General features: G+C 38.3%; 2 long non-coding RNA genes across 2 annotated transcripts; one reads left to right on the top strand and one right to left on the bottom strand.

Annotated features, from left to right (window-relative positions):
- Positions 1–12,522: 12,522 nt before the first annotated feature.
- LOC139698459 (uncharacterized) lies at positions 12,523–16,210 on the bottom strand. Its single transcript, XR_011702944.1, has 3 exons — positions 16,125–16,210; positions 12,864–12,948; positions 12,523–12,666 (listed from the first exon to the last, which is right to left on the bottom strand). It is a non-coding gene; the product is annotated as an uncharacterized lncRNA (long non-coding RNA).
- A 426-nt stretch (positions 16,211–16,636) lies between these two features.
- Positions 16,637–19,814, top strand: LOC139698466 (uncharacterized). Its single transcript, XR_011702945.1, has 4 exons — positions 16,637–16,725; positions 16,819–17,036; positions 17,170–17,353; positions 19,524–19,814. It is a non-coding gene; the product is annotated as an uncharacterized lncRNA (long non-coding RNA).
- Positions 19,815–22,468: the final 2,654 nt, after the last annotated feature.

Below are 22,468 nucleotides of genomic sequence, written 5' to 3'. Positions count from 1 at the left end.
TAACTCCTTCGACTACGCTGCAAACATACATAACATAATAGTCAAAGGGGTTCAAGTCCGGGCTACTCTGGGGCCGGAACTCTTTCGACCAGAACATGTCAATGTTAACTGAGAGCCAGTTTGGACTGAATGACTGGCATGAGCTCGCGCAACGTCCTGTTGAAAGACATATTGTCTTCCCGAGGCCACAGTTACCATCCATGGTTTTACGACACTCTTCAAAATTTGCAGATAGACTTCTTTTGCGATAGTTTATCCCTTTTCAAATAAATGTGGCAGCATGATATCATCCTCATTGACACAATATCTGGGACGTGAACACTAGCTGGAAATTTTGTTGGAGCAACAATCGGGGTATCATCGGGGTCCTGGGGAAGCCAGCAATCATTTCTAAAGTTGATCTTTGTGTCAATGCTGAAAATGTTTTCATCAAAAAAGAAGCAGCTTTCTTTTCTAGAGAATACAACGGCAGGGTGCAGTGAGCGATCCACTTTGTTCTGCCAGCATCAGACAGCATGAGCCGCACCATTTTGTGCATGACTTGTATCGCAGGTCCTCCTCTGCCATCCAATGCATTGTTTGCTGACTAACATTTAATTCTGATGCCAATTTCCGCAGTGCCCACCCTGGGATCTCTGAAAACTGCACCTGAGCCTTCTTGACGACTGCCGCAGTTCGTGACATGTTTCCTTGAATGAAGTTTCCTTGATGGATTAGCAAAACCTTCCCAAGGCTTCTCTGTAGCATTATGCTTTGCCACAAAATCATAAACAGTTGATATGGGATACCCGAAGAATCGGGCAATTTCACTGGGCCAATGCCCAGCACAAACACTTTCCATAATAGCGGCTCTTCGATTGTACTCTGTACAAGGTTACATTACATCTCAGCCATTTTCAGGTTATGACTGTTCACTAGATGCCTATAGATTTCAAGAATGCCAACCGCAACCTCAAGTGGAACTATGACATGCTGAGAAATGCAAATTGAATTTGTCGGGAGGTAACCACTGCACCCTGTATGTCCCCTACCTCTCAATAGATATATACATATGTGAATGAACCCCCATGAACTAGAACCTTGATGTGGTGGAACGGCTTGAGCTCTCCGATGACCCCTAGAACTGTTATGGCGGGAGTAATGATTATTGTTCTCTGCAGGAACACCCATTCCAGATAGGTTTAGGCTTAGTAGCCAGGCAAAGGGTAATCCACGCAGCATCTGTTGCTCAGTAGAGGGGGCTGCAAAGGCATATGACCCCAGTGGGGCATCCATTGAGTGATGGTGTCACATTGAAAACATTGAACATTGTTGAGGAAGGCATTGGTAAACCACCTCAATCATAATTCCTAAGAATATAATGGACGGAATAGAGAATATGAATCCTGGACACTACTGGACTCAGCCCAATTGGCTGTGTGTCATGCCTGGCAGTGGTAGATGCAACACTTCATTGGTCATTATCTCACCAAACCCTTACAAAAGAAAACCAAGCATCAGGACAGAAGACACAGAAGAAGAAGGCCAATTCAGTTAGAACAGGAATTTGTAATGTCAGGACAATATTGAGGCCAGGAAAATTAGAGAATATTAAGCGAGTGATGGAAAGAGGATACATAGATATTTTAGGTTTGTGCGAAGTGAGACGGAAGGAGAGCTGGGATAACTGGAGTGATACTTACTGAGAAATATACAGCCAAGGGGAAGAGAGCCAACGAGGGGTTACCATATTAATGAATAAAGAGGTAGGAAGAAAGCGGAACTGACGAACTTGGTCATTGTTCAGGTATACATACCACCGAGCAATCATAAGGAGGAAGAAGACAATAGGATCTATGATCAGTTAGAGGACATAATCGCAAATGTTCCAGCATGAAAATATTTGAGCGTGATAGGGGATTGGAATTCGACAATAGGCTATACATGGAAAATGCCAGGCCACTTAGAAAGGTATCAGTTTGATTATGCTATGGTTAGACACAGATACAGAAAAAGTGCAATCAATTTGCACAGCTTCACGGGAGCGGATGCGGCCTATGACCAAAATTAAGTTGCTATGAAATGCTTCAATTTCAAAAGATAAAGCAGGGGCGGCGAGTTAGGAAGTGGAATGTAGAAGCATTAAATGGATTGACAACAAAGGACTACCAGCAGGCTGCAGAGAAATTAATGGAGAATGATGAAGAGCTGAGTATTATCGAAGAAACATGGAAATTTATCAAGAAAGGGTTGTCGAGAGCAACAAAGGAAAATATAGGATCCATTAACATGAAAAGGACTATGAAACCATGTAAATACAGAGTTAGGCAAAATGAAGGGCAAAGAGTTAAACAATAAATTGAGGTGGGCAACAAATAAAGCAAAAGAAGCATGGTAGAAGATGCAGTGCGAGGATGTGAAAAGTTTGCAGAGGAAGGGAGAAATTGGTGCGTTATATAATAAGATCAAAACACCAATGGGAAGTAAGAAGATCCGGGTTAACAGTTGTGGATAGGTCTGGTAAGGTAATAGTTGACACAGAAAAGATCCAAGAGATATGGAAAGGATAAGGGGAAACACTGTATTAAAAAAGAAATTAGGCCAACAAAGTTAGACATTGAAAATGACCATGATGTAAATGAAGATAGCTTAGGTCCAGCCATGTTCAATGATAAGTTAGAAAAGGGCATAAGGGAGATGAAACCAAATAAGGCCAAGGAGGTAGACAACATTCCTGCAGAACGACTAAAACGCTTAGAAAAATATGGGAGGAAAGGCTTATATGTACTGTTTTCTAGTATCTATTAGGAAGGAATCTGGCCAGAGGATATTTTGAGATGAGCATTAGTTCCTATTCATAAAAAGGTAAGGGATACATCATGTGATGACTGCAGAACAATAAGTTTGATATCCCACGTAGCTAAAGTTGTTATTAGGTTCATCAACAAAAGGATAGAGAGTAGGGCAAATGATCACTTAGGGGATGATAAGTTTGTGTTTAGGAAGGGGAGAGGTATGAGTTATGCCATTACAGTAATGAGATCAGTCAGCCAAGGGGTTGCAAGCATTCCTGAGTGAATTGGAAATTCAGTGCGACAGGTATAGGATGAAAATCAATATTAATAAACCAAAGATTATTCAGTTTTCTAGAAAGAAGATGGCTAAGCTAAACATTAAAATACAAGGGCAAAAACTAGACCTGGTAGAACAGTTTACGCATCTCGGATGTGTTTTGGACCAACACGGTCAAAGTAGTAGAGCCTGAGGAGAAGAATTGCACTAGGCAAAGAGGCTTTCAAAAGGAGAAGGGAGTTAATGACAGGGACGTTGAGTAAGGACATTAAGAAAAGACTCGTAAGAACTTTAATATGGAGCTTAGCTATGTACGGCACAGAAACGTGGTCATTGAAGCAGGAGGATAGACTTAGACTGGAGGCTTTTGAAATGCGGGTGAGAAGAAGAATGGATATGGTGAAATGGACAGAGAAGAAAACATAAGAGGAAGTACTTGGTATGGTGGGCGAAGAGAGGGGTTTGTTGGGAGCAATCCTATGGAGGCAGGAAAAGTGGATCAAGGGGGTATTGACTGGCAGTGAGATGTTGAAGACTGTAATAGAGGGGAGAATGTTAGGCAAATGAGGAAAGGGAAGGAACAGGATAGGGATGTTGGACGGGATGAGAAAGACTCAGGGAGTAAGGGAGGAAGAAAGTACTCAGAGATGAAGAGGGACCTGGTGTAGAGTGTGTTGCTGGATTTTGTGTTTTGTTAGGAGAGGCATTTGAATTATTTGGTAGTTTGCCCATCCAAAAACCTACCTTAACTGGTATATTACCTAATAATAACATATTTATAAATGTATATATACATAAACATACATATATACATACATATATATACATACATATACATATATATATACACAATCAAACACGAAATCCTGCCAAACAGCGAATAAATACTCATATATACAGAAACAGAAATAAGGAAAAGGGATAGGAACACACATAAAGGACGAACACAATAGAGGTGGGGAAGGCAGAATCGAACGGACCACAAGAGTAAAAATATTTCCTTGACCGGGACTCGAACACCGGATCTTTCCACTTGCTGGGTGAATGCTCTTAACCACTTGAGCTATCAAGGAAACGTAATTTTCCCTGAGATCCGTGGGTCTAATATGTCGCAAAGCGCCCCGATTCTTTAGCCAAGAGATGGCGTCAGGGGACTCTTTCACCCACCAAAGGAGAGGAAATATTTTTACTCTTGTTATCCGTTTGATTCAGCCTTTCCCACCTCTATTGTGTTCGTCCTTTATGTGTGTTCCTATCCCTTTTCCTTATATCTGTTTCTTTATATTTGAGTACATACATATACATATACATATATATATATATATATATATATATATATATATATATATATATATATATATATATATATATATATATACACATATATTTACATACATATACAATTAATTATATATATATATATATATAATAGACTACCAATGCAGACAATAAATCTTAAATACTTAGACTTACCAATGCAGACAATAAATCTAGAGAGATTTGGAAAACTATTAACGAATCCAAGGGTCGACATCATGTACAAGATCTTGAACTGCAGGACTCTGCTGGTAATGCTATATCAGATTACTCTAAAATGGCCTCCATCCTGAATGATTTCTATCTATCCCATCAAAATCCCACAGTTTCAGTCAATCCAGCTAATTATTCTCAAATTCCTAACTCATGCAATTCATTATATATATTCCCATGTTCAGCCATGGAACTGACCAACATAATCAATAAATTCCCTAACAAATTTAGTCCTGGATTAGATGACATCCCAGGGATAGTCATGGAAAGGTCGATTAAGGATCAGCTGCTGCTCTTAATTAATGAATCCCTAAAAACTGGAATTTTCCCAAGCCCTCTTAAATCAGCAAAAATTGTGCCAATATACAAAGGGAAAGGTTGCAAAATGGCAATGAATTCTTATACACCAATATCCCTGTTGAACCAGCTGGGGAAAATATTTGAAATAGTTTTTTATCAACGTCTTGTATCATATCTTGAGACATATAAGCTATTATCCACATCTCAACATGGATTTAGGAAAACAAGGTCTACTATAACAGCCACATATCACATGGTGAATCAAATACTTTCAGGATTGGATAATAGAACTGAAACTTTAGGACTATTTTTTGATTTCAGTAAAGCTTTTGACTTCGTCAATCATCAGTTACTCCTATATAAACTGAAATGCTATGGTATAAGAGGCACGCCCTACAAATGGATTGAATCTTATCTAAGAGAACGGCATCAGTATGTTGAGCTCTCAAGAAATGGCTCCAAATTTGTTTCCCCTGGTAGAGAAGTAACACTGGGTGTTCCCCAGGGTTCCGTACTTGGTCCGATTTAATTTTTAATCTATATCAATGCTCTCCCAGACAATCTTAAGTTCAGTAAGGGGATAGACCCAATACTGTATGCTGATGATACAAATATAATTGTATCAGCCTCTTCAGTAGACAGCTTGACAGAAAGAGCAGCCGAAGTAGCTCAGATTTCCAATGAATGGTGTCTTCATACCTTTCTAAAACCCAATATAAATAAGTCCAGCCTGATTTATTTTACTAATAAAAAGAAAGTTTCATCTGCAATCTCAGTGGATGTAGAAGGTGTGAGCATTCCCCAAAATTCCAGTACCCAATTCCTGGGAGAAATCCTGCAGAAAAACATGTCTTGGTAGGAACATATTTTTAAATTACGCAGCAAGTTAAGCTCCCTATGCTTCCTTATTAGAAATATTAGGTATTCTGTAAATTTAGAGGTCCTTCTATCGATTTACTATGGTGAATTTTATTCTCGTGTTACTTTCAGTATCCTCTTCTGGGGTTCCTCTCCCCATGTGGGCATAATCTTCAAAATCCAATAGAGGTTTATACATATTATGAGCAACGCCCCTTGCGATGCACCATGTAAACCTCTCTTCGAAAAACTTGGTCGATTACCAGTACCTTGCATATATATATTTAATGTCAACTTACATGCAAAGGGTAATATTTCCCAGTACAAGTCCAACCACAATTACCATGGTCACTATACAAGGACCTGCAATGACCTGAACCAACCATTTGTCAGGACACACAATACTGCCCATGGGCCCAAAGCAATGGGCTTAAGGTTATTCAATAAACTTCCCCATGAAATCAAATATGAAACAAAAGTACCTGTTTTCAAGAAAAAGCTGTTTAACCTTTTAAAAAATAATGTTCTATTCTGCAAATGAATACCTTGAATTGTCGCTATGCGTCAATTCCGGCTTAAACAATTGATATGTAATTATACTAGTGTATTGGTATGTATAAATATATACGTATATGTGTGTATGTATGTGTGTATATATATATAAATATATATATATATATATATATATATATATATATATATATATATATATATATATATATATATATATATATATATATTATATATATATAACTGTGTATATATATATATATCCCCGGACTACAACCATGACGTGGTGGAAGGGCTTGTGCGTTCTGATGACCCCTAGAGCTGTGCTGGCGGGAGTAATAATTATTGCTCCTTGTAGGGTCACCCATGCCAGATAGGTCGAAAGTTAGGAGCCAGACGAAAGGTAGTCCACGCAGCGTCTGTTCCTCAGTGAAGCGGCTGCAATGGCGTCTGACCCCAGTGGGGCGGCCAGTAAGTGATGGTGTCACGTTAAAAACACTATTGAGGAAGGCAACGGGAAACCACCTCAATTATCATTCCCAAAAACAATGTGATTACAATAAAGATATTTTGAGTCCTGGCAACCATGGGGCTCGGCCTAATCGGCCGTGTGTCGTGCCCGGCAGCGGGGGAGGCAAGGCTTCCGCGGTCGTCATCCCACGAAACCCTTGCAAGGGAAAACCAGCACAAGCAGGACAGAAGACGCAGGAGAAGAAGACCAAATTAGTTAGAATAGGAACGTGGAATGTTAGGACAATGATGAGGACAGGGAAATTGGAGAATGTTAAGCGAGAGATTGAAAGGGGAAATATCGATATTTTAGGTCTATGCGAGGTGAGATGGAAGGATAGTGGGGATTACTGGAGTGATAAGTATAGAATAATATACAGCGGTGGGGACGAGAGCCAACGAGGGGTTGCCATAGTATTAATTGAAGAGGTAGGAAGAAGCGTAGTCAACATAGAGCAGGTAACGGATAGAATACTACTAGTGGAGATAAAAGCAGAACCGACGAACTTAGTTATTATTCAGGTATACATGCCACCGAGCAACCATATGGAAGAAGAGGTCGATAGGATATACGATCAGTTAGAGGACATGATCGCGTGGGTTCCTGAAGGGAAACATTTGATGGTGATGGGGGATTGGAATACAACAGTAGGTGAAGGAAGAGATGGTGATGAGGTGGGGGACTACGGTTTAGGCACGAGGAATGACCGCGGGGAGAAAGCAGATGAGTTCTGCAGGAGACAGGGGTTAGTCATCACCAACACTTGGTTCAGACACCACAAAAGACGCAGGTATACATGGAAAATGCCAGGTGACTCAGGAAGATATCAACTAGATTATATCCTGGTTAGACACAGGTTTAGGAACAGTGTGATAAATTCGCACAGCTTCCCGGGAGCGGATGCGGACTCAGACCACAATTTAGTTGTTATGAAATGTAGCATACGTTTCAATGAAAAGGCAGGGGCGGCGAGTCAGAAAATGGAATGTAGAAGCATTAAATGGTTTGAAAAGGAAGAAATACAAACAGGCGGTAGAGGAAATCATGAAGGATAGTAAAGAGCTATGTACTATCGAAGAAAAATGGGAATGCATCAAGAAAGGGTTGTCTAAAGCCGCAAAAGACACTATTGGAACCGTTAACGCTAAAAGGACTAGGAAACCATGGATCACTTATGAGATGATTACAAAGATGGATGAGCGGCGAAAATGGACGAATATAAATACAGAATTAGGCAAAATGAAGTACAAAGAATTGAACAATAAATTGAGGCGGGCAACAAATAAAGCAAAAGAAGCATGGTGGAAGACGCAGTGCGAGGATATGGAAAGTCTGCAGAGGAAGGGTGAAATCGGTGCGCTGTACAGCAAAGTTAAATCATTATTGGGACGTAAGAAAGGAAGAGATATGCTAACAGTTAGAGATAAGGCGGGTAAGGTAATAGTTGACGAAGGAAAGATCCAAGAGAGATGGAAGGAGTATATAGAAGAACTGTATAGTAAAGAACTCAGACGAACAAAGTTAGACATTGAAAAAGAAAATGACGCAGAGGAAGACAGCTTAGGTCCAGGCTTACTAGACAATGAGATAGAAAGGGCATTAAGGGAGATGAAACTAAATAAGACCGTGGGGGTAGATAACATTCCCGTGGAACTTTTAAAGTGCTTAGGAAAATGTGGGAGGAAGAGGCTATATGGGCTGATCCGTAGTATTTATGAGGAGGGAATCTGGCCGGAAGACTTTGTGAGATCAGTTTTAGTCCCTATTCCGAAAAAGGTAAAGGCCACGTCATGTGAGGACTATAGGACAATTAGTTTGATATCTCACGCAGCTAAAGTTGTTCTCAGGATCATAAACAAAAGGATAGAGAGTAGGGCAAATGATTACTTAGGGGATGATCAGTTTGGGTTTAGGAAGGGGAGAGGTACGCGTGATGCCATTGCAGTAAGGAGATTATTAATCAAGAGGAATATAGGACACAACCAGGAGGTATTTGCCTGTTTCGTAGATTTCGAAAAAGCGTTTGATAGAGTGAATTGGGAAAAACTAATGAGTATATTGCAGAAAATAGGAATAGATTGGAGGGAAAGGAGGCTAATCCACAACCTGTACATGTCTCAGACTGCTCAGGTGCGGGTGGGAAACGGGGAGTCAGGATGGGCAGTGTTAGGAAGGTGTGTAAGGCAGGGTTGCCCATTATCACCGTTGCTGTTCAACCTGTATGCAGAGGAAATGATTAAAGAGGCATGGGAAGAACTCGAGGTAGGAATGAAAGTGGGCGGGGAATTCGTAAAATCAGTTAGGTTTGCTGATGACCAAGCTTTAGTTTGCTAGTCAGCCAAGGGTTTGCAAGCATTGCTGAGTGAATTGGAAATTCAGTCCGACAGGTATGGGATGAAAATCAATATTAATAAAACAAAGATTATTCAGTTTTCTAGAAAGAAGATGGCTAAGCTAAACATTAAAATACAAGGGCAAAAACTAGACCTGGTAGAACAGTTTACGCATCTCGGATGTGTTTTGGACCAACACGGTCAAAGTAGTAGAGCCTGAAGAGAAGAATTGCACTAGGCAAAGAGGCTTTCAAAAGAAGGAGGGAGTTTATGACAGGGACGTTGAGTAAGGATATTAAGAAAAGACTCGTAAAAACTTTAATATGGAGCTTAGCTATATACGGCGCAGAAACGTGGTCATTGAAGCAGGAGGATACACGTAGACTGGAGGCTTTTGAAATGTGGGTGTGGAGAAGAATGGAGAAAGTGAAATGGACAGAGAAGAAAACAAATGAGGAAGTACTTGGTATGGTGGGCGAAGAGAGGGGTTTGTTGGGAGCAATCCTATGGAGGCAGGAAAAGTGGATGAAGGGGGTGTTGACTGGCAGTGGGATGTTGAAGACTGTGATAGAGGGTAGAATGTTGGGCAAAAGAGGAAAGGGAAGGAACAGGATAGGGATGCTGGACGGGATGAAGGGAGGAAGAAAGTACTCAGAGATGAAGAGAGACCTGATATAGAGTAGGATGATGGATTTTGTGTTTTGTTAGGAGTAATAAAATATTTGTTTGGTAGTTGTGTCCATCGAAAAACCTACCTTAACCGGTAGATTACCAAAAAAAAATATATATATATATATATATATGTATATATATATATATATATATATATATATATATATATATATATATATATATATTGTATCTCTTCTATTGTGAAATTGTGAAAATTATATTTGACGTGTCCTATATTTGTGTATGCATGAATATGCAACAAATCTCCGGACAAATAATTGTATGATTATAATTATTATTATTATTAACCTGATGTACTGAGTTAGTGTATAATCCTCAGCACAGTGTAAACACACGAGAGACAATACTACAAGAAGTATATTACTCATATAATAAAATACATCTGAACGCAACCATTTCAGAGTGTAAAAATCATTTGCCTTGACGGGGATTCAAACCCAGATCCCTCAATGTCCATGCGAGTGTTATAGCCAGTTATGCTATCGAGGGTCTCTTAAGCTCTGAAATTTCGGAAATGATTTTTACTCTCTGAAATTGTTGTATTGAAATGCACATTAGCCGATGACTACTTTAAAAGTTACTGTTGCGGCATCTTCCGCAGTTTCTTGGAATTTGCCAAAAGACATCTGAATGCCATCACATTAATATATGCTGAAGGTTAGGAAAACATGACCCTACCAACATGGAAATTAAAGAAATAGCAGGAAGGATAAATTATTTATTTTCTTTCTCGTTAGTAAATTTTACCTCAACATTGGATATGTATTTACTGATTCTGTTAAGAAAATGAATGTCTTATTGATTGACTTGGAGATTTAATGAGGATTTCCACAAGGATAGGAATATGCATTGATACAACCATTCACCTTAGCCTACCTAAATTATTCCTTTGAAATGCCTTCTCAAATAACTTTCAGGGCTACAAGAAAAAATCCGAAGTAATGTTGTGTGTTTATTTAATATTCAAAATGTTCATTTAAGTACAGAATCACTTACAATGGACTAAATAATAGTAAATAAATGTTAGATATTATAAAAATATATCTAAAGTGATAGCATTAGATATATAATGACTTACAATGTTTAGCGATGGCGGCAGTGAGTGACAATGAAATTGCTACAATGGTGCTTTGATGGCTGAGCACCGTATGACCCTGCAACCTTGAGCATTTTAGATGAAACACTTTCTATACATGTAAACTATTCAACCTATTCTAGTTTATGAATGCTTTTTTAAATATTTAACTTGGCTTCCCTCTTTCTCAATAACCGAGTTATTTTACATTTATTTTCATCCCATACCTATCACACCTGACTGTCCAATGCACTCAGCAGAGATTGCAATCCCTTGGCTGACCGGCAAACAAAAGCTTGGTCATCAGCAAACCTAACTGATTACATTGAATTCCATACTGACCTTGATTCCAATCTCCACTTCTTCCCATAATGCCTCTTTTAACATTTCCGCCACACACACATTGAACAGCACACGGGTGATACAACCCTGCCTCACTCCTCTTCCTAACACTGCACATCCGGGCCTTCCGTCCACCCCTCACACCTGAGCAGTCTGAGATACGTACACTTTCAAGGATAACTCTCCTATTTCAACCATCTATTCACATTTTCACCAATATTGGTTTTTCCCCATACACTGTATTGAATGTTTTCTTGGAGTCTAGGCATGCTACGTACACGAGAAATTAGAGGGAATATATGTAGAATCGCTGGCCTCGAAACATCATGCAGGTTATTATTTAGATAGATAGAACATACAAACAGACAAATACATCCTGACTGTAATCTATGTCCGTTTCTATTAGTTACCCCATTACTGCTATGCCATAGCACATGTCTCTCCTCTTCCTGAGCATAAAAATCATCTGCCCCACTCTCTATCCTTTTGTTGATGACCCTGAGAACCACTTCAGCTGTTTTTGAAATTAAATTTGTTGTTCTTTAGTCATCACATATTCCATCCCTTCCAATTTTCAGACTAGGGACACTAACCGCTCGGACAACATCTTCCAGTAAAATTCCTTGATCATGAACACCATTGCAGAACTCCATAAAAACCTTTCCTGCCAAGCTATTGAGTAGTTCTATGAGAATGTTGTCTAACCCCAATCCTCAATTAATTCAATGCCCTTTCTGGAGCCATTAAACCTATCCTAATTTATCTTCTATTTTCTTTCTGTGTCTAAGCTTTGGGCCTACTGTCTTTTCATACAGTTCTTCTGTGAATTATTTCCATTTCTTCATTCATTCAGTAATTGAGTATTTTGAGTTCATTCAATAATTTTTCTTGAATTATCTTTGATGATTTGTATGGATATTACGTTCTTACTTCCTGGCAGTCCTTTCACATTCCTGCACAGTGCACCCATTTCCCCCTTACTTTATCAACTTTCACATCCCTACACAATCTTTGTCCATGCTTCATCAGCTCTGTTGGTTTCCCACTTAAATCTGCCATTGAATTCTTTGTTCTTTCTTCTACCCATCTCTGCATTTACATTCTTCTCTCCTCTTGTTCTTAATCATATCACCTGCAATCCTTTGTCTTCTTGTCCTCTTCCCGCTCCTCAAGATTGGTTTATGGCTTTCAAATTCCTTTCCTTATTTTATGATAAGTTACACCCATGAGAATGACTGACATTAGGCTAAGACTAGGTGTGGACCTCTTTATGGGAATTCAATGCTCTGGAAGACAATGGCACTCCGTACCAGCCTGTATCTAACATGGTGAAATGAGCACTTTAAAATCAGTGTTTCCTCATCACAGCCACTATTTGCTCTGCGTATACTGCAAATGCTTCCTTTGTTCTGCCAGGTCACCAGAAGAGAAAGTGCAATTCTCTCATTATGAAGAATAGAATCCTGTGGAGAGAAAACCAAAAATAAGATGCAAAATTTCAATGAATATTACAAAAATGCTTAAATATCTCCCAAAACACTTGGGAAAGAGCTCATTTAGCTCATGAGATAATTAATAGATAAAACAAAAAGCCAAAAAGGTTCCAGAATAGTGGTATGTCATGAATGAATTCTACATTAGGATTTGATATTTTACCTACAGATGTCTTATGCAGTCATCTCTGAATCCATTCCTTTGAACAAGCCATCACTTGACAGGTTGTCTCTGGCTATTTTGAGTGAAAACTGTGAAAGAGTACAGAGAGAAAAGATTAGATAGAGTAAGAATTGATCTGCCCTGCATTTTGCTACGCCGTTTCCCCCAGAAGCAGACACTTAGAAAATTATTAGGATTAAAGATAATAAATGATGAATTGTTTAATTTTTGCTGGTATGCAATTGAATGCCCTTCATCTTCATCCCTAAATCATAAGATTGATAAATGTGTCAGTGCCTCAATCACATCAACGAGTGTCCACAAATGATCACCCGCCTGACATCCAGACATCTCCTATCCTGCGTACCAAAATCGTCAGCAATCCAACGTAATGGCGACATTCTACTGTCACAAAACTTGTGAGTGGGATCTTCAGGCTGCATCTTCCTCATCCTAATTTCCAGTTACCATCTTCTAAAACTGAATCTGGGTCTGGGCATTTTTGGGACAGACCCGTTATTGTTCAGTAATGTGGTATAACTTAAGACTTGTCAAGAAGAATGAAAAAATCAAATTGATCGTGAAGAAATGGTTAAAGCACATCTAGACTGACTAAATCATGTAAAAATGCATCCATTTATCACACTTACAAGACCCCTTCGCGAAAGAAACTGAGGATATTTATCAATATTTATCCAAGTCCACTGTACATATATTTTGCTGACAACTTTGAAAAAAAAAACATAATTTTTCAATATTCAATTGTTCCCGGCTAAACTTAGTGGACATTCATTTTAATTAAATGAAAAATACAATGTATCTTTCCACTGTCCTTAAGGACAGAGGAAAGACACATTGTATTCTTCATTTAATTGAATTTTTTTTTAAAGACTCACTTGAGCAACATTAAATTGCATCAGCCTGACTTCCTGCACTCAGCTTCAGATGCTCTGCACTGCACATATGTTCTATGGTATCTCTGGGTTGAGAAAGGGTGCAATGAGGGAAGAACAATCACCTGAAGGGAAAGTGAACCCTGAATATAACTCCGGGCCCTCCAAGTCAGGGGTCAGGCATAGGGCTAGCAACCCTACCCTTCAAATATTCACTGGCTATGAATCCTATAAACATGCCTCGGATACATAAGCATGGATTTTCAAGGTATCGACCTGGCAAACAGACAAGGACAACGAATTCGTGGAAAGTTGCAACATGGAATGTTAGAACATTGTTGAAACCGGGTAGAATGATTGAAGTTGCCAATGAAATGCTGAAATGTGGTTTGGATATTACAGCCCTACAGGAGGTCAGATGGGTAGGAAATGGTAGAATTGGTGAGAAGAATTTTACAGTAGTATACAGTGGACCCAGCCATTCAATTGGGTTATATGGAACGGCTTTCATGATTAATGCAAGGATAAGAAACAGTTTGATGAATTTTGAGCCATTAGGGGACAGACTATGCAAAATAACCTTAAAAGGAACATTCCGTAACATCAGTCTCATATCAGCCCTTTCCCCTACCAAAGGAAAAACAAAGGAAGAAAAGCAAGAATTTTATGATAAACTGGAAAGATAATGCCAAAAAATACCAAAATATCAAACAATTATCATTCTTGACTTTTTAATGCAAAACTGTTAAGGAAGACTCCTTGCATTCTGTAGCAGGAAAGTACTCTTTGAATTATCTGACAAGTGAAGATGGAAGGTCTTTCTGCCAGCTTGCTCTGTCACTCAACATGCTCATAAAGACAACATGATTTGAGCATAACAATATTCACAAAGGTACCAGGAAAATACCTGGGACAGGAATTGTGAATCAAATAAGGTCTGCACAAGGACCGATTTGTGATTCCGATGATCACTATCTAGTGAGAGTAAATCTTAGTGAACGACTGGCACTCTTGGGTACGCTCAATAGACCAGGAGGGGTTAAATGGAATGGTAAAATATTAAGAGAACCTGGGCAAGCTTTGAGGTACAAATTAAATAGGTAGAAAGTTAACAAGGAATGAGGAAGAAGAGACAGAGCAATAGTCTGTGGAATATCAATGGCAAGAATTAAACAATCTGTTTTGTCCACCGCAAAGGACATAATAGGTAACACAAAAGTAAAAGGCATGCAGATTGGTTTGATAATGAGTGTAAACTTGCAATAGAGGAAAATAATAAGAATAGATACAATATGTTACAAAAGGAGACTAGATTTACAAGAGAGAAGTATAGGAAGAGGAGGAAAGAAGCTGATAAATTACTATAAAAGAAAAAAAAGAGTGCTTAAAAATCAGATGAAGGCTGTAGAAGAGCTCAATTACGATAAAGAAAGCAAAAAGTTCAACCAACCAGTAAAATGCACGACTAAAAACTAACAACCATAGTGCACTCCTATGGAAATAAAAATGGTCAAGCCATTGGGGACGAAAATGAGATGATAGAAAAATGCGCTGAATATTTTAATGGCCTGTATGTTAAGGAATAAACTCCAGGGGTAGAAGAGTAAGTCACATAGAAAATCCGGAAGTGCTCACTCCGACAATAGAAGAAGTAATTGAAAGTATTGGAAAACAAAGGAATGACACAGCACCTGGAGAATATGGAATAACAGCAAAATTAACTAAAAATGGAGGTCAAGATTTAAATAGAACAATACGTCATCTAATTTGTAGTATTTGTAAGTTGGGTGAGTTCCCAGAAGACTGCAAGACAGGATTGATTTGTGCAAAGTATAAAAAAAGGTGACAAATGTGATTGCAAAATCCATAGGTGCATTACATTACTGAATGTACCACATAAAATTTTCACCAGTCTCCTCCTAACATCCATAAGCACCTATACTCAAGACATACTGGAAGAATATCAGTGTGGCTTTAGAGCTGGTAGAAGTACCATTGACCAGATATTATCGGTAAGGCAAACAATGGAAAAATGCTATGAATATAACGTTGACTTGAATACACTCTTCATTGACTTCAAAAAAGCCATCGACAGAAAATCTCTTGTCTCCGGGGTAACTCATAAAAGAACCAAAATCAACCGTAGGGTTGACCTACTATCGAAAAATAAGGAGTCCAGTTCAAAATCAACAAGTTCTCAGGGTGACCGTAAGTTTGGGTCTCAAATTGTTAATCTTTCCGGACATTCCTTTTCTAATAGTGAGATATCTTTGCTAGAAAAGGGCTTTAGTACGCCACATTAGTAATCACACTTATAATTGACGGAAGTTGATCAATAACCATCACAAATACTATTAGTTCGAATCACTTACTTGAATTCTCTACTTGCACGAAACGTGACCTTCGATATCTTGATCTTCAACCGACGACTCGTCAAACGGTCGCGGCCAGAATCAGCTGACATCAACGATCGTTTGAAGACCGTCAACTGTTTTATTTCCGAGAACCTTTTAATTTTTTAAATATCTATGTGTAAACAAATCTTTACTTAGGGAATGCCAATTTTTGATAAGCAGCTCTTCCAAAGATGCATCGTTATTTTCTTGTACCTGGCGCTGCAATAAACAAAGAACTAATTTGGAATTGTGGCATTTTGCAAAGAATTGTGCCCTTATGAGAAATCTACATCAATAAATCTAAAATTGGCATTCCCTAGGATTTTTGATTAATTGATTTGAATTTTAATGTTAGGTCCAATTTTTTAATTCATAAATTCTGGTTTTAGAATAAAATTGGCATGAGTTTCTCCGAAATATATAATTGTCAATGCGCAAAGCGGGGGCCGGAAAGAAAACAGTTGACGGTCTTCAAGCGATCATTGATGTCAGCTGATTCTGGCCGCGACCGTTTGACGAGTCGTCGATTGAAGATCAAGATATCGAAGGTCACGTTTCGTGCAAGTAGAGAATTCAAGTAAGTGATTCGAACTAATAGTATTTGTGATGGTTATTGATCAACTTACGTCAATTATAAGTGTGATTACTAATGTGGCGTATTCGTTTTCAGACCATGTAATGACGAGGAGGAGCCAGTTACTCAATGAAGTTGATTTCGGCAAATCAAATGGATGCCCTCGGGAGTTTATTATTCCAATCAATGCTTTTTTAAATATTCTGTGTGTTGATGGATAAGTGAATTATATGAAATCATTTTATGAAAGACGTGTGCCTATGGGAACAACATCGAGTGAAGGCTCTGGTGGAAAGTACCCATGATCTCATCAGGTAATCGTTTTGTGGTAGGAGTGATTTCACTAGGCATTAATTTGTTTTTGGGAGGATATACTTAATCACTGATTGTTGTCATTGAGCGTTTTCCGTTTCCAGTGAAAGTAGTTGAAAATCGTTTTGTTTGCAGGGTGTTGGCGCTGTTTTGAGTCGATCAGAATTATGGGTGTAGTGTCTTTTATTAATTTATCATTAAACCGGTTGTCATCGATCACTTCGTTTTTCTAACGAAAACACATAAGTTTTATTCATGTGAAGAAAATATAAATGCACTTGTGGACTTTCTCAAAGAATGAAAATCGCACTTCTGAAGAGTAAGTGTGGGGCACAACCTATTTTTACCTGGCATGCAACTCAAGTGGATCAAAATGAAAAGAATTTTTACTGAGATACTTATCAGAGTATTTCCTCGGTTAATTTGATCACCTGCCTGCCCATTAGCTTAACTAAGCAGCAGTTAGCATATAAGAAACATAGTAATTACTCCCACCTTATGGTGAGAGCAATTATGGAGTCCGTTAATACTTACAATAGGTGCAAGTTAAATGCCATTCAATATAAGAAATTAATTTAATTGTAGTAAATAACAAATTTTCTGAAGACTCATTGAAAGGATATCACAAGACTGAAAGACATATTCTTTAATATTATAATGCAAAAATTTGTTTGTAAATATCATTTGCCTTTGCCGGGATTCAAATCCGGATCCCTCGACTTCCAGCCAAGTGTTTTAGCCAGTGAAGCTATCGAGGTGTCCCCTTACCCTCTGAAATTTGAGTGGCTTTAAAGGTACGAGACGCTGTGATGATATACCTTGCATACAATGTCACAGGCATTCGTAGTTGTGCGCATTGAGCCGCAGTCCATGGGGTTTAAGCCAACTTTAAATACTAGGGGTGGTTTACCTTTGGCATATTCCGAGAAACTGTGGGACATGCTGCTACAGTAATTTTTTGATGGAGTCATTCACTTAATATGCATTTGAATGCATATCACTTGGGGATAAATTAAATTAGTTTTGCTCTCGGGAACACTAAAGCAGTATTAATTTAGAGTGTCACTCAGTTGCTCATGGAGGACAAAGTGGTCACTATGCTTGTGGAGGTTTCTCAGTGAAATCTTTCATTAAAGCTGTGATTCAGGTTTGATGGCTCAGAAACTTGTGTGTACATTCAAGATTTCTCTTGCAATTTTTCTTGTCAAATATAGCGCAGAATGTTTCAGGATTTAGTAAATGTGTGAATGCATTGGATGCTTGCATGTATTTGTGACCACTTGAAATTCAAAGATGAAAATGATATGCAATATATTTCTTGATGCATGGTTTTTCATTTGTGCTCTATTTGCACTATTATCTCCCATTTGCTATTTCTATTGCTAGAGATCCCGCTGCTTAAATATGTTCACTAAATACTCAATGCATATTATCCTTTCTCCGTATATTCGTGCACCACCAAATACTTCTTCCTTAATTTTGTCTATTGCCTTCTCAATATTAGCATTAAACATCACGGACAACATAGAACAACCCTGCCCTAATCCTGTCTTTATTTTGGGTTCTCCCATGTTTTAACCACGTGGTATTGGTACCACCTTCTGCCTACAAGCTTGTTCAACTAAGGGAATGCCCAATTTTTCCTCAAATTTCACTGTGTTGCTGTGTAATCGTAGTGTTTAATGCATGTTCGGAACAAGTTTCATAAATTTGATTAGAATATTGCATCATGGGTCTCAGTTGAAATTTGAAACTTGTTCAGTTCATCTGTGGAAACAATGGAGGTATCCTTACATTTTACCCCAGATTACACTACTTTGGATTTTTTCTTGTAGCCTACCAATTCTTTTGAAAAGGAATCAACATGTTTCCACTGCTTCAAATACTATTTCATCTCTGGGGTATAGTGGTGGACCTATATTTTATCTGTGGACCAAAACCAACGAAGAAAATCTTGTTGGTTGCTCATGAAACGGGTCAAACATTGTTCAGAAATTTCCATTCTGATGGTTTTGTGAAGAGTCATGGCACTCATCTGGGAGATAATTTTCTCATATCCAATTGTTACTCGTACTGGATTAAACCAGATATTTTATTCTCTTGGTTTCATTGTTCTACCTCATTTGTTCTTCAATGATAATTTACTAAACGATTACATCAGGTAGTCTCAATCCTTGGGTTATTGAGAGTAGAATGGCCCTTGTGATAATTGAAAAATTTAGAGCATGTTTGTACGTGTTGTGGAGGGAACACTAGCGGTTTTTTTATTTATTCCAGGACATGTGGTTAACATGTAAAGAATGTTTTTGATATTTTGTTTATTGTCAAATTTTAATTGTTTAACATGTGTGCATCAGGAAATACATTCATGGGGAGATACATTTTTCATATATGATGAAAGGGTGGGTCATGGAAATTGATCCAAATGCCCTTGAGTAGATTGATCGCTTTGTAAGCTATTTTTCTCTAATGCCAAATATATATATCAGGATGAGTTGATGTTGCTGTGACATTATTTGAGTGAAGGTAGACACAAAAGCCCATCCCTGCATCCACCATCTTCTATGAAGAGTATGAGTCTGTGCATGCCTTGGCCTTGCTTCTTCAGAACCAAGCATATAATAGTAGTCCCTCTCTTAGACTTGGCTGATTGCCACTCATGTCAGATAAGTTTGCATATGGCAGTGAGTCACATTTGGAAGCATTGAGTAGCAATCCTTCTGTCGTTTTGGTTGCCACGTGATCACTGCTGTGGCAAATAGGAGAAAATGCATTTCAACACAATAGTAAGTACCTGTTTACCATCGCATCACAGTTTGTGTCTGTGGGAGGTATTTAGGTAGTCTAATCTTGGTGATCTGATATATATTTTTGATTAAGCACGGCATGAGTGTCCACTGTGGTGTTCTGGTGCGTAATGGCCATTAGTTTGGATGTAATCAATGCCTCTTTTTCAGTGTATCTTGGATGTTCTCTCTTTGCCGTCCCTGAGAATTCATTGTAATAAGGCACTCTCATTGTTCACATTAGGAGTTCTATAATTATATTTAAATGCCATATTTGCATAAACAGAATTTACATATGCCTGTATTTCTGGCGATTGTATCAGGTCCCATATAATTGCATGTCATTCCAACATATGTAGAAGCCCATATTTACGCAATTTCAATTTCTCCAATATCTGTCTCTCTATGTGCCGAGTAAGAAAATTTCCATTGGAAAACATGTGTTGATGAATATCAATCTTGATTTCAAAGACTATTTTGGCTCTGCTTTGTACATATATGATTAAGAGAGATGGGTAGTTCATTATGACATACTTAGTCAAAAGTTATTCTGTTCACTCCTATTTTTGCTTATTTTACCTAGATACCACCAATTGTTTGGGTACACACCTCTTATATGTGTGTGTAGAATCTTATTTTGGTACATTGCGGAGAATAATCTTAGGAATAATTTTGTGCTAGGAGAGTGTAAGTACTTAGCAATGCCCTTAATAAAAATATAGCTGTCTGCATGAATGCAACTGTGTTATCATAGGTCGTTCACCAAACCTTGGCAAAGGGATTCACAGTTTCACTATGTAGGCTGACAAAGTAACAAAACTAGCAAAAATGAAAAAGGGCCAACCAAGACTAATTGTAGGATAAATATCGCATTGATGCTAAGCTTAACTGACAAAGATCAAACATTTCAAGAAAAGTACTTATAGATATTAATAGACTACACACGACACATAGCATATCTTAAAACAATTATTGAAAAGGATTAATGATGAAAAAATACCCTGGATTAAATTGCCGTATAATAAACATAACAGTTTCAGGTTTAACTTTGTGGAATTCCTTCATTATGAGGGTAAAAAGAAACTTCACATGTCCACAATGAAGATTTCATATTTCACGACTATGGTTCGACCATGACCAATGGAGGACATTGGATATTAGGATCAAAGAACACCGTTAATACTTCAGAAAGAAAGACAAAAAATCCCAATTTGCCAAATACCTCTTGGATAGAAATCACACCAGTAACTTCATGGCAGACATTCTTCACGCTGACATGAAGGGATGCAGGTTGAATGCTTTGGGGGAGTTGGAAATTTGGCAATCCCTTCAGTCTGACAGGTTTGAGGTGGTCAATGAAACATTATACCTCTCGCTGCTGTTCCCCCCTCCTAAAATTCTTAAAAGACTCCAATATCTTTCCGCCCCAACCCTACCCCCACCACGGCAGGGATGATCATCGAACATCCCTCAATATAGATCAAACCATTGCAGACAAAGACCCCCCTGATTAAATGAAGGACAAAATGTGTTTGATTTTTTCCGCTGCTATTTCCAAGAATGGTGGAGTGTTACATTGTATTTTTCATTTAATGGTCATCTAATTAATTTAAACTCACAAATTTGAGCCAGTAACCTTCCAATTCATTCCTTCCCCTTCTCCTAGCCCACTAATAGGTTGCTGCACCTAACCTCAAATTACCCCCTCTCCCTTACTCCCCCTACCTCAACCCCTCTCCTCTCCCTCTTGGAGCCAGACTATATAAGTTGAAATAAATGCTGACGTATGTTACCTGATGTTGATGCGCAGAATCGAAAACATGGTCGTGAAATATTATATCTTTATTGTGGAAGTGTCAAGTTTCATTTTACCCTCATACCATATAATAAGATAAAAAGTTTTTTACTTATTGATAGATAATACCATCAGACCTAATAATTAAAGCAAAATAAAAAAAACGGATTATCTATGGACAAAATATGGTCTGAGTAGAGAAAATGGATGGGAAACTAGTACCAAAAATCGCCCAGGTAACAAAATTAAAAAAAGAAATGGAAGACTTGATTCAGAGAGTGCTGGATGACTTGTGAAGTGAAATCAGAACTACGCAAAAACCATTATCTGCTCTCACAACTGCCCAAATATGTTCGCACAAGCTATCTAAATTATCAAAATATATGTATTTACATTCAGACATCATCTTTTCATTCCATATTCTTAGCTATATGGATGGCAGTACTACTGCATAGGGTGTCCAAACTGAAGCTGCCTCTTCACGAGGCACCTTACGTCCACCACTGAAGAGTATCCAGCCCCGAACCGGCTCAGATTTTTTCCTGAGGTCAATGCTGTTGAAGAGTCATGGTGCTGTGGTTTTGACGCCAAAATCAAATAACAGTCAGGTCAGTGGAAAACTTCATTGTCACCTCAGGCAAGAAAAGTTCTTTAAGTGAAATCAAACCTCAAGACAATGCTCATTTGTGTTTTGATGTGAGGGGAAGAGTGCATTTCAAATTCATCCCTCGAGGTCAGAGTGTTAATCATTTTATGAGGTCTCATTGTTAACTTTTCAACATTTTTGTCAATTGTAGAAGTTTGAATTTAGAACATAAACCATCTATCTCAATTCACTTACTAAAATGTTCAG

This window comes from Hetaerina americana, unplaced genomic scaffold, assembly GCF_022747635.1.
Source record: "Hetaerina americana unplaced genomic scaffold, ioHetAmer1.1.p SCAF_86, whole genome shotgun sequence".
NCBI lineage: Eukaryota > Metazoa > Arthropoda > Insecta > Odonata > Calopterygidae > Hetaerina > Hetaerina americana.
The sequence above is the reverse complement of the archived record's forward strand: the minus strand, read 5'-3'. Positions and strand labels throughout refer to the sequence as shown.